The following is a 12,500-nucleotide window of genomic DNA, read 5'->3' as shown; positions in this document are numbered from 1 at the left end:
ACAATCAAGTACACACCCGTTCCCAAACTAAGGATGTTTTTCAAGATATATGGGATGGGAAAAATGCTACTGAGAACTCACACCAAACTGAGGGGTCTTTAGGCTTGATCCTTTATCAGGATGCTTTCGAAGTGGTAAACCCACTTGGGACAGGAAAAAAGAAACACAAGGTACTTGCTGTGTATCTTACAATGGCAGACTTATTACCACACCACAGGTCAAGTATTGACCAGATGCAACTTGTTCTTCTCTGCAAAGAACAAGATTTCAAGTATTTTGGTCAGAATTTGGTCATGGGTCGCCTGGTAAAAGATCTGAAAGACCTCGAGAGCAATGGTGTAGTGTTAGCTGATGGACAGATCTGTAAAGGAATACTACACGCTATTGCTGGTGACAACTTAGGGTCACATGCGATTGGAGGATTTCTTGAGAATTTCAGCTTGAGTATTCATTTCTGCAGATACTGTGAAATTGACAGAAACACATTTCAGACAGACCCTCTCTGCAAGGCCACTACTCGCACAGTGCAATCATACAGAGAGCATGTTCAGAGACTTGAAGGGGGTTCAGTCCTAAGTGGAGGTATCAAATTTGACTCCTTGTTCAATGAGCTGTCCTTCTTTCATGTCCGTCAGCCTGGACTGCCTCCATGTATTGGCCATGATTTGTTTGAAGGCATTGTAGCCTCTGATCTCGCATTGTAACTTCAGCATCAGGTGAAGGTAGACAGTTTACTTATATTGAGTTGAACCGAAGGATCAGCCAGTTTAAGTATCTAGGGAATTATATCAATGATAGACCTTGTGAGGTGACTTCAGGAAGTGACAAGCTTAGTGGGCATTGCTGCTTGGGACACTGGTGCTTGCTGAGGATGCTACCAGTCCTGCTTGGAGAGAAAATTGAATCTCCAGGTGAAAATCAAGCTTGGCAACTTGTTTTACAATTAAGAGAAATTGTTTCTCTTATTTGTGCACCAGCCATTTCAACTGGCCAAATAGCATATTTGAGAGTGCTTATTGATGAATATTTCAGAAAGCAAGCTTTCCCTGATCAACAACTGAAGCCAAAGCATCATTATGTCAGCCACTATCCAGTGTTCATAATCTGCTTCGGGCCACTTATTCATTTGTGGACATTATGATTCGAGAGCAAGCACACTTACTTCAAACAGTGTGCAAGGAAACTGCACAATTTAAAAAAAACTTGTGTTTAACCCTTGCAGAGAGGCATCGGCTCCTCTAGGCATATCTTAGTGCTAGCAATCTCTTCCCACCAGTTGTTGTAGTGGAAAAGGCGTCTGAGTTTTTTCCTATGGACTACAATGATAGCATCAGGGAAACTGTATCGAGCTTTGAAGAAGGCTCAGCTTCTTCATGATGTAGGTGTTTATGGCTTCACACCAATTCAGGGATACTACTGTTGTGTTAATCAGGATGACCTAGCTGATTATTACCCTTTACCAGAGTACTCATTGTGTGACATGCCAGTAATGATTCCACACCATTCCTTCCTCTCAACAGAGAGCAATGACAACCTTGGTGGAGGAGCTGAAGGAGATCATCATTAGGGCTTTGCCAAATATTTATGAAGCTGTTCAACAGCTTGTGATAGACAGGCTAATAAGCTCTGGTTTAGACTCAACAGAAGACCTCAAATATGTGAAACAAGGGGACATTGGAGACCTACTACTGTACCTGTTATTCAACAGAAAACTGTTGGATGCATTCAAAATGGGTATGTTTGTTTACTGTCATGGCATCACTATTTTATTTTACATTATACTAATGCATTGATTTAAAAAAAGGCATATCTAATATTTGTTGTCAATTTTTGAGGCTGAGACAATCACCTTGGACCTCCAAGTCTTGTCTTCTCCCACCACTGAAGACAGCAGCAACACTACACCATTTTCCAGTCCATCCACCTTATCTTTTCTCTCCTGCTCGGCATCTAGTGGAACTGAAGTCAACCAGCCCTCCTCCCACATAAAGAAATCATGGCCAGAATCCTTTCAGGTGCCATGGAACCTCATGCCTGCAGACATTCGTTCAGCCATCTCAGATGGTAAGAGGCCTTCTCCTGCCGCATGACGTCAGATGGTGAGAGTGGTAGCAGATGAGATGAGGAAGAATGAGCCAAATCCAACACGCTCACAGTGCCTTACAGTTTGCCGAAACATTGTTCGTCAATACCCAAACAGTTTTGCTGATCACCTTGACAATGGTCAGCTTCTGGGAAGTAGATACACGTCTCTCCTAATTCAAGTCAAAAATCTCATCGAAGATCTGAACTGCAGCAGCAGCTTTCGACAGCACCGTTCATCCGGCCAGGGTCAGAAGAGAGGACCTAATGACACATATGGCTGTTCCAGATTCCAGCCCAGCCTCCCACCAGAGGAGACTGAAGACACAGTGGAGAGCAAACGTCAAAAACTGGAAGCGATCTACAGTCGGGATGGCATCAGTGGGGCTGACAGAGCAGAGGTAAAGCAGCTAATGGAAACAACTTTCTATCTGCAGCGGCGTCAAATAAATGCTCTACCAGCACCAACTATGGAGGATTTGAGAACCAAGTGGTCATACCTGTTCACTCAGAAAGGGCTCTACTCTCACTTTGAGCTTCTCACTGATATCCCTGTACTGCGTACACTTGAGCTTGCCATGGAGGAGTGTGGTAGAGCCATTGTGGAACTCTTCAAGACCAAACCTACCAATGCAGGAGTCAAGGAAGTTCTCTCTCTGGGTGAAGATGTCGAGCTGTCATCTCGTGTCATCCAGCTTCACCTTTCTATGTCCTAGGGATCTGCCACTACAGATGACATTGAGAGGACAATCTCCATACCTGCAACTCCTCGTCTGATACTGCTTGGTATGTTTACATCATACACATAAGCAAGCCACAAAATGTCCTATAAAAGCATAATGCAATTGTAGCCCAGTGAGAAATTCAGTTCATGTGATTAATAAATAGGATCAATAAATAGTAATGAATAGACCAATAAATAATTTAAGTTAATGTGATTAATAAATATGACCAATAAGTAGACAATAGGTCATAAATAGATAAATAAATAAATAAATAAATAAATAAATAAATAAATAAATAAATAAATAAATAAATAAATAAATAAATAAATAAATAAATAAATAAATAGAATATAATTCAGAAAGTTAAAACTGTGTGATTACAGTAGGACCCCACTTATCCGAACCCAACGGGACCGAAGGTCGTTCGTATCTCTGAAATGTCCGGATGACTGAAACATATGTTAAAATGCACCAAATTCAATAAGTGGTATACTTGTTTCATATACACTCATAATAGACCGATAAATACCCTTAATTACTTGTGAAAATGCATCAAAATTGCAATCAAATAGCCAACTAAACTCATACAGCCTAGCCTATAATAGGCCTACAGTAGCCTAGAATAAAATAAACAAATTTCCACTTGAGTGCATGCTTTGATCAAATACAGAACTTTATTCTCAAATGAGGCCTACACTGCATCGATAGGCTACTGTATCTGCAGAACAAAACAGTATAGCCTATAAACAACCCAACATTAGAACAATTAGAGCAAATTATAATAAATAAATAAATAAATGAAATGACAGACAAGTTGTCGTGTCTTAAAGGACAATGCTCCTGGACCTTATTTACGACATATTATAAGACGTTTGACTCACCGAGATCACTTTGGTGTAGTTCGGAGGCCTGTAGAAGAAATGTAAAATCCAGCGCGAGCCAGTATATCCATGTAATGGCGGTGGTCGGGGCACTTAGAATGCAGTTTCTAAAAATCTATTTTCTGCCGCGAAACGGTTGTTTTCATCAATCATGAATCGCTAGTTGTGCTTACATAGAGCATAGGCCTGTTGTGTTGTTTTTCACATGCCTCTGTAATATGATCTTTAGAAACGTCTTTAGACACGAAATAGCTTCCTCACTTGCTCCAGCACGCATGCGCACAGCGTGCTGGAGCAACGATTGCACGCTGTGCGAATGCGTGCTGGAGCAAGTGAGGAAGCTATTTCGTTTCGAAAGACGTTTCTAAAGATCATGGCATGTGAAAACCACAACAGGCCTATGCTCTATGTAAGCACAACTAGCGATTCATCAAGACAGATTGATGAAAACAACCGTTTCGCGGCAGAAAATAGATTTTTAGGAACTGCATTCTAAGTGCCCCGACCACCGCCATTACATGGATATACTGGCTCGCGCTGGATTTGAAATTTCTTCTACAGGCCTCCGAACTACACCAAAGTGATCTCGGTGAGTCAAACGTCTTATAATATGTCGTAAATAAGGTCCAGGTTGTCAAAAACGAGCATTGTCCTTTTAGCTATTGCAGCCTAAACAACCGATGTAGGCTAACGTGGCCTAGGCTGTAGGCTATTATTTAACAAAATACAGTAGGCCTAGTAGGCTAATCTACATGCTTACAACACGTCTGTGTTCCTGAAGTCCATTAACTGGGAACGAAAAATGACTCGATGCTCCTCTGCTTCAGGTTGCTGACGCGCTTTCTGGCTACCAAGGAATGCAGCTCTCGCGCAGCAGACTCGTTTGCGTTTTGCGCTCGACATTAAAGTAACAAAGAAATGAAACGTGACAGTAGACTACAGCCCACAGGCAACATGTAGGTCTACATACAGTTCTGTTTTTATTCACAGTAGGATACAGTACGTGTTCATTATGACAGATTTAAATGCAAGTAGGCCTACAGTACTGTAATGAAAATCCCACCAGTAACCAGATAGCAGGCTCAAAAAAGGCTGTCCGGTAGACCGGGAGGTTCGGATCTCTGAAGTTCGGATGAGTGGGGTCCTACTGTACTGTACCAGTAGTATATATGGCAAAATTATTTTTCACCACTGAACACAATTCATTTCAAACATGTACTGTGTATGTATCCATAAATTTAACAGAGGAAAATTATTCTAAGTTTCAGGTGAAATGGCAGGAAGCTGTATTTAGCACTGGATGGTCAGCCTTGATGGCAACATCATATGTGAGGGGATCCAGCCCACCTTCTTGACAGGGCTTGCTGCATTATTTTCCACCTTCTACATCTTTAATCTCCAGTACCAAGAAGAGGCAGCATGCACACTCAAGTTCATCCAGAGTTTAGATACCTTATATTTTCAATGACATGCTATTGGAAATCTACACATGTCCTGCCTTTTATAATCTGAGTGAGTTCGTCAACTTGATTTTTGTCTGAAGAAACACTAATCATTTTTCAGGCGCTTTGTTGGAATAAACCCTGAGATAGGCACCAAGGCTGGACGAGGCAAAGTCTTATCAAATAAGACTGGCAAAGTCACCAACAAAAAGACAACAACAGTAAACCCACATGTATCCACTCTGCTGAGGAGACTCATGGACTTTGAGTGGGACTTCATTTAAAATGGTGAGATTATTCAATCCCATTACTTGCTTATGAAGTATTTCATGATTTATGATATTTTTTCTTTTGATTTTTATGGTCATAGTCTACATTATGATAAAAGGAAATGAGGGGCACACATGCTGATTTTATGTGAGAAATTGCGATATAAGTTATTTTGGAACTCATCTCTCCTCTCTCTCTTCCTCAATCTCTCTTTCACTCTCTCTCTTTCTCTCTCACATACATACTGTATGCAGACACACGCACACACACACACACAAACACACACACAGGGCTATCAAGACTGAACTGGGAGGACTGGTGTCTTCGAGTGGGCCATAACTTATTCACTAACCACTCCCCTGCCATCGCCCAATACTTGGACTTCCACACCTTACTACACTATGTGCTTTGTTAGAGCCTCAACATGCAGTTCATATCTGGACATGATGACATGATGTTACATGTATGGTGCATTAAATGTTTATTTTTATGTTAACTGTTTTTTATAGACAGCATTATACTGACAAACTATTTTTATTTTATATGTTTGTTTTATTTGTACCACTGAAATGCTTGAAGGCTGGGCAATATATAGTATTTTTCAGATGTTACATGATATAGATAAAGATATTATCTTAGAGTTTTGTTGTAATTCTATGATTTAGCTCAACTGTCTGTTATTGTAGGTACTCCACAAAGCAAGGTTAGTAAGTTTGCCAGATAACTTAAAAAATACTATAACTTTTAAAATTCAGTTCAGATCATGAACTTGAATTGCGAATCATAATTTAATCATATTCAAATAACTAGTTCAAATTTAGCTTTATAGACTCAAGACACTATCATGAAAATTTTATATTTTATATTTTTACAGTTAACTTACTGTATCTGATTAACTTCCTAATCCTTCTTTGTGGATCAATCCCCTGGTTAAAAGCTGTTTTTTATTGCAAATTATGCAGTTTCTTCAACTGCAGTCTTTGTTCTGTTCTGGTCACCTGTTTTAATTTTCTAAAGACTGTTTGACTGTACATTTTTCAATATATTATATATGTATATTATATTATGTTAGTCAAAAAAGGTGACAGTTGATTTTGTCAATTTCTGAGCCTTAGTGCCATGTACTTTTACTGCACTATTTTCAAGCTAAAGACATTTTAAGAGAGAAGGCTCGGTCTCAGGTTTTTGTCAGCATTTGTGAGGTTTAACATGCAATTGCTATGCATGTGAAGTGCAATAAGAAGCTGTGAATTTTTTCCCCTCACATTGTTATCATGATTGAAACAATCTGTGATTATGTCCTTCATTCACAAAGGGCATATTGTTTGCCTTCTGTGCTTGTAGTCAGCTTCTATGGCATCTCTTTGCATCTATTATAGCCTTTTTCTCAACAAAAGTGCCTTTAATCATATGTTATCATATGTACTGTGACTATTCCTATTTATAACCTGTCAGTTTTAGGATTATTTAGGATTTAAAAAAAAAAAAGGTTTATTGAAATGTATGTAGAAACAAAAACAAAAAAACCTAAGTCAGTTAATTGTAAAATACTGTTAAAGTAAATTTAAAAACCAGTTCATACTGTATTTTTCATTAACAGTACAAAACCCTAAATCTTTGTGACAGTAAAAAGATGTACATTTTACAGTAACATAATGGCAACCCTGCTGCTAGCTGTTTACTGTTTTTTTACAGGAACATTTTTAACAGTGTACTCAAGTTTCAACAGTGCGTAAACCATGGGTATTGTAAACAGGGTATTGTAGTGAAATTATTCTTATTATTTTTTTAATCTGTTTAAATAGTTTATTATTGTTATATCAGAGATAAGGACTTTGGTTATAGCATATCCTACATTATAGCCTATCCTGTAGGCTAGGCCTACACTAGACTAGCCTACTCTGTTGTGCTGATAACTGAACGGCATGGATCAAACATTTGATCAGTTGTGTTTCAGTTGTTAAAATATACTTTCATAATTATTTCATATTTCAAAATTGCCAGATATTATATAGGCTAGTGAGACGCTGAGCATGCGTAGCTGACATAGCTAGCGTTAGCTAGATATACTACACTGAGCTAACAAGCTAGCTACCGGTCCTCCTCTGCTCAAACAAACGCTACAGTTCACATAAGCTATTGCAGCAGGTAGGCTACGACAAGAAAACAAAATCCAATAACTGTCTCAATAAACCAGTTAACTAGGGACAAAAGCCCTCGGTGCTGCTTACGTTCGTTGCCTGCCTACTATCTGGCTTTGCAGCGCGCTCCAAACTTTCTCTCCCTCTCCGCGTTGTCTAGACGTCTACACAGATAGCAGGAGACTGCAAGCGCGTGCGCCTCTGTCTCTCTCTCTCTCCCTTGTGGTGTCATGTCAACAAGCAGACAGAATGTGCGTGTATCGCTCGCTCATACAGTATTTGACTGTTCTCACCCCTCCCGAATATTTTTTACAATATTCGTACGAATTTACTATTCGGGGAAAAGCTACTATTTGTGCTCATCTGAATACCGTATTCAGGCACACCCCTAGTAGGTAGGTTTGTAGATAGGTACTTAGGTAGGTGGGTGGGGGGGTAGGTAGATAGGTAGGTAGGTAGCTAGGTAGTTAGGTTGGTAGATAGTGTGTGATACTGTGTTGGTGTTTTCACATCAATTCATCTGTTTTCAGTTTCAAATTAGTTTAAGTCAGTGTAGCAGACCATACTGCGCCAAGGTTAGTCTGAACTCAACAGGGTAGCAGACCGTACTGTGCCAAGGTTAGTCTGAACTCAACAGGGTAGCAGACCGTACTGCGCCAAGGTTAGTCTGAACTCAACAGGGTAGCAGACCGTACTGCGCCAAGGTTAGTCTGAACTCAACAGGGTAGCAGGCTGTACTGGGCCAAGGTTAGTCGGAACTCAACAGTGTAGCAGGCTGTACTGGGACATGGTTAGTCTGAACTCAACAGGGTAGCAGGCTGTACTGGGCCAAGGTTAGTCTGAACTCAACAGTGTAGCAGACTGTACTGGGACAAGGTTAGTCTGAACTCAACAGTGTAGCAGACTGTACTGGGCCAAGATTAGTCTGGAGATGAGCAGCAGACTACAGTCCCTGGTGAGAAGCAACCACAGAGGAAACAGCTAACAGGATCCCAGCAGCTGACACTGTAATTAGACAAGACTAGGAGATACTTAAGTAGTTAGACAGGGGCTGGGGCTGACACAAAGGTGTGACACACACACACACACACACCCATGCACACACACCCACACACACACACACACACAGAGATCATTTAGGGAGGATCTGGATCAGACAGAGGTGAGACTAGTGGTTAGTGAGATCAGAAGGTGAGATAGACTGACCTCAATAATGTCAGGTGTTGAACAGGAGAGCCTGGGAGGGACTGGGCTTAGAGGAACAGTTTCAGACGTGACACCTGTTGCTATGGTGGGTAGATACTGTAGCAGACTAATTGTATCACTAACCCCACAGTCAACAGCTATTGTACTTAAAGGGTTTGGGTTAGGGAAATCACTTAAACCCAAATAAAAAATACAAATCCATGGTAGAAACTGTTAAATAAACCAAAAAACACACACATCTAATTGGCTGTTTCACATCACACCAGAAACTGTTAAATAAACTAAAAGCTACCAAAAACTTTTTTGTCCATGTTCTATTAATATAATCTGTATGCCAGTGTAATCTGTATGCCAGTGTAATGTACACATTCCCTCACATAATAACCATATTAGATATTGTAAATAACTGACACTTTGGTTAGTACCATCTGTGTGAGTGTTTGGATGTGTGTGTGCATGTGTGTGTGTGTGCGTGCGTGGTGTTTGGAGAGTTAATGACCTGAGTCCCAAACACAGATGAGTGAAGAGATGAATGAGTGTGTGTGATGAATGTGTACTGGCATAGGCTGACTGTGTGGTCAAGAGATCCTAACGCTGGGTATGCCATTAACACACACACAAGCGCTCATCCCCATGTCCACCTCTTGTGTGTCTGGAATGTGTGTGTGTGTGTACCATGGAATGTGTGTGTAATTAGTCTTAATTGGTGGTTGTGCAGAGTAAACAGCTTGGCAAAGGCCTGCAGCTTGGACTAGGGGCCAGACAGTAGATCCAGACACAGGTGTTAGTGAGGAGAGGATGAGAGGGGAGGAGAGGAGGAGAGGAGGACAAGAGCAGGAGGGAGAGAAGAGGAGGAGAGGAGGAGGGAGAGGAGAGGAGAGGAGGAGGGAGAAGAGATGGGAGGAGAGGAGGAAGAGGAGAGGAGGGAGAGGGTCTGATGGTGTAAACATGACCGCACAGCTGCATCCTAAACCACGATCCAAACCTTCACCCAATCACATTTACATTCCTATCGGAGCATTCCTACATTAACACATGTGGACACACCCAAACACACACACAATCACAGTCATTCACAAACACTCGCACACACACACACACACACACACACACACACACACACACACACGCACAGACAGGAAGGGCGGGAGGAGAAACTGCAGTGAAGAACAGAGGCAGGACTTTAAAAAACAGGCAGGAGGAATTCTCCAAGGCGTGCACAAACACACGCACGTGCACACACACACACACAAACGCGCACGCACGCACACACACACACACACACTAGGAATAGGATAGGAACACAGTGTTTGTGTGTGTGTGCATGCATGCGTGGGTGTTTTTGTGTTTGTGCGTGTGTGAGTGTGAGTGTTTGTGAATGACTGTGATTGTGTCTGTGTGGATAGGAACCCAGTGTTTGTTTGTGTGTGTGTGTGTCTGTGTGTGTGTATGTTTGTCAGAGACATAAAGTGTGTGTATTTGCTGGGTATGTGTGTGCATATGTGCGTGCATGTGTGTTCCGTGTGTGTGTTGTGTGTGTATTTATTGTGTAGCCTATTTGTGCGTGTATGTGTGTTTCATGTGTGAAAGAGAGGCTCCACAGTAAAGACCAGTCTGACCTTGCTGAACAGACAGATTGTTTTACATGAACCTTCCTCACCACGACACACCTCAGAGAATACCACATTCATCTAACCCAGCCAGGAAAATGGATTTGTGTGTGTGTTGTGGGGGGGGGGGTGCAAGAAAGAGAGAGAGAGAGAGAGAGAGAGAGAGAGAGAGAGAGAGAAGAGTGTACCTCAGAGAGTTCCAAATCCATCTTTCCATGGCTTCAAAGTAGGACTGACCAGCGGTCATCCATCACAAGGAGAGGAGCCCTCAAAGAATTCCCACATGTAGATATGAGACAGATTTATCTCTCCTCAGGAAGACACAGAAATAACCTGTGATGTGTGTGTGTTTGTGTGTGTGTGTGTGTGTGATAGAGAGAGAGAGAGAGAGAGAGAGAGAGAGAGAGAGAGAGAGAGAGAGAGAGAGAGAGAGAGAGAGAGAGAGAGACACACACACACACACACACACACACACACAGAGGGTCAGTGTGAAGACAACACTGTGTTTTGGTGTAAAGATTGTGTAATCGTATCCGGTCTGACATTAGAAGCAGGAACACAAAGGCAAAGTTTGAATTTCAGAAATCCATAAATACACACTCTCACAGACACACACACACCCACACACACACATGACACACACACACACACACACTCACAGATCTGACAGAAAGTGTGATGAGGAGGGTCAGACAAGGCACTGCTATCTGTAAATCTATCTGCTGTCCTGGGATCAGTTCTTCCCTTGGAGACTCAGAGTCCCATAATTCCCTGGCATTTCCTGGGCAGCTTCCTCCATGGCCCTGAGAAGGCAGCTTCTTGGGTCTGGAAAGGAAGGCCACACTCTCCCATATGTGTGTCTTTGGGTCAGAAACGGAGAGAGAATGTGTGTGTGTGTGTGTGCCCGCGCGCGCGCACATGTTTGCGTGGGTGTGTCTGTGTGTGTGCGTGTGTCTGTGGGTCCTTTACTAACATATCACTAACATATCAATATTAGCCTCTGTAGCCAGGGGGGGAACCCAAATTAGCAAAAACCCAGTTGAATAAACTGCAAAAACGACAAAATCACTCACCATTTTAAGAGCCAACATTTTCGAATGGCTTCAAAATCAAAGCATTTGTGTTTGTTAATGTTCTTTACATACTGTACAGGAACTACAACGTGTGACTCTGTCTTCCTGTCAACACCCCTGCAGACCCCTGTGGGAAAACCTGTGCACTGTGCTATGGCAGACTGGCATGCTGGTCAAACAACCAATTAGATGCTGGTATTATGTGAAACAGCCAATTAGATGCTGGTGTGATGTGAAACAGCCAATTAGATGCTGGTGTCATGTGAAACAGTCAATTAGATGCTGGTGTGATGTGAAACAGCCAATTAGATGTGTGTGTTTCTATTTGATCATCGCTCTCCTCCCCTCTCCTCTCCTCTGCTTTCTCTCCTCCCCCTCCTCCCGTCTCCTCCCTTCTCCACTCCTGTCCTCTCTCCTCTCCTTCCCTCTCCTCTCTCCTTTCCTTTCTCCTCTCCTCTCCTTCCCTCTCCTCCCCTTTTGTCTCCTCTCCTCCTCCTTTCTCCTCTCCACTCCTCTCCTCTCTCCTCTCCTGTCCTCTCCTCTCAGGGAAGATGGCTGTAATCAGGACTGGTCACATGATCTCCAGGTGGACTGTAACCACTGGTTACCCAACAGGAAAACATGACGCGTCCAGGGGGATAATGGGCCTTCCCTGAAATTCCTGTGAACGCACCCCCCAGGAACTGTTTACCATGTTTACGAGTCACGAGCACGCAAGCACGCACGCACGCACTCACGCACACACACACACACACACACACACACACACACACACACACACACACACACACACACACACACACACACACACACACACACACAGCCAGACACTAACTGGCATACAAATACACATCAGCCGCATCTGTTGGCTTTTAGATTCTCTGCGTTTCCCAGAAGCCTCTCTGAATCAGTAGGTTGTATATGCTGGCATCCTGCTGTTAGCTCGTTAGCGTTAGCATCCAGGCTAGTACAGTCATTGTTGTGGTCTGGCCCAGCCCTAATGACCTGCATACCTTCCTTTATCACCCGGGGGTCAAACAGGACAGCAGCAGCAATGGGACTGTTTGTGT

The 12,500-nt window shown here is 42.4% G+C and overlaps 1 protein-coding gene across 1 annotated transcript in view; it reads right to left on the bottom strand.

Annotated features, from left to right (window-relative positions):
- Positions 1–12,500, bottom strand: part of LOC311307218 (ERC protein 2) — a gene marked incomplete at both ends in the record, with an annotated part of 242,748 nt that overhangs the window by 4,447 nt on the left and 225,801 nt on the right. The gene's annotated exons all lie outside the window — the stretch shown is intronic.

The sequence above is a fragment of the Borostomias antarcticus genome (assembly GCF_949987555.1).
Source record: "Borostomias antarcticus genome assembly, chromosome: 3".
Lineage (NCBI taxonomy): Eukaryota > Metazoa > Chordata > Actinopteri > Stomiiformes > Stomiidae > Borostomias > Borostomias antarcticus.
This window is presented reverse-complemented; position numbering and strand designations above follow the sequence as displayed.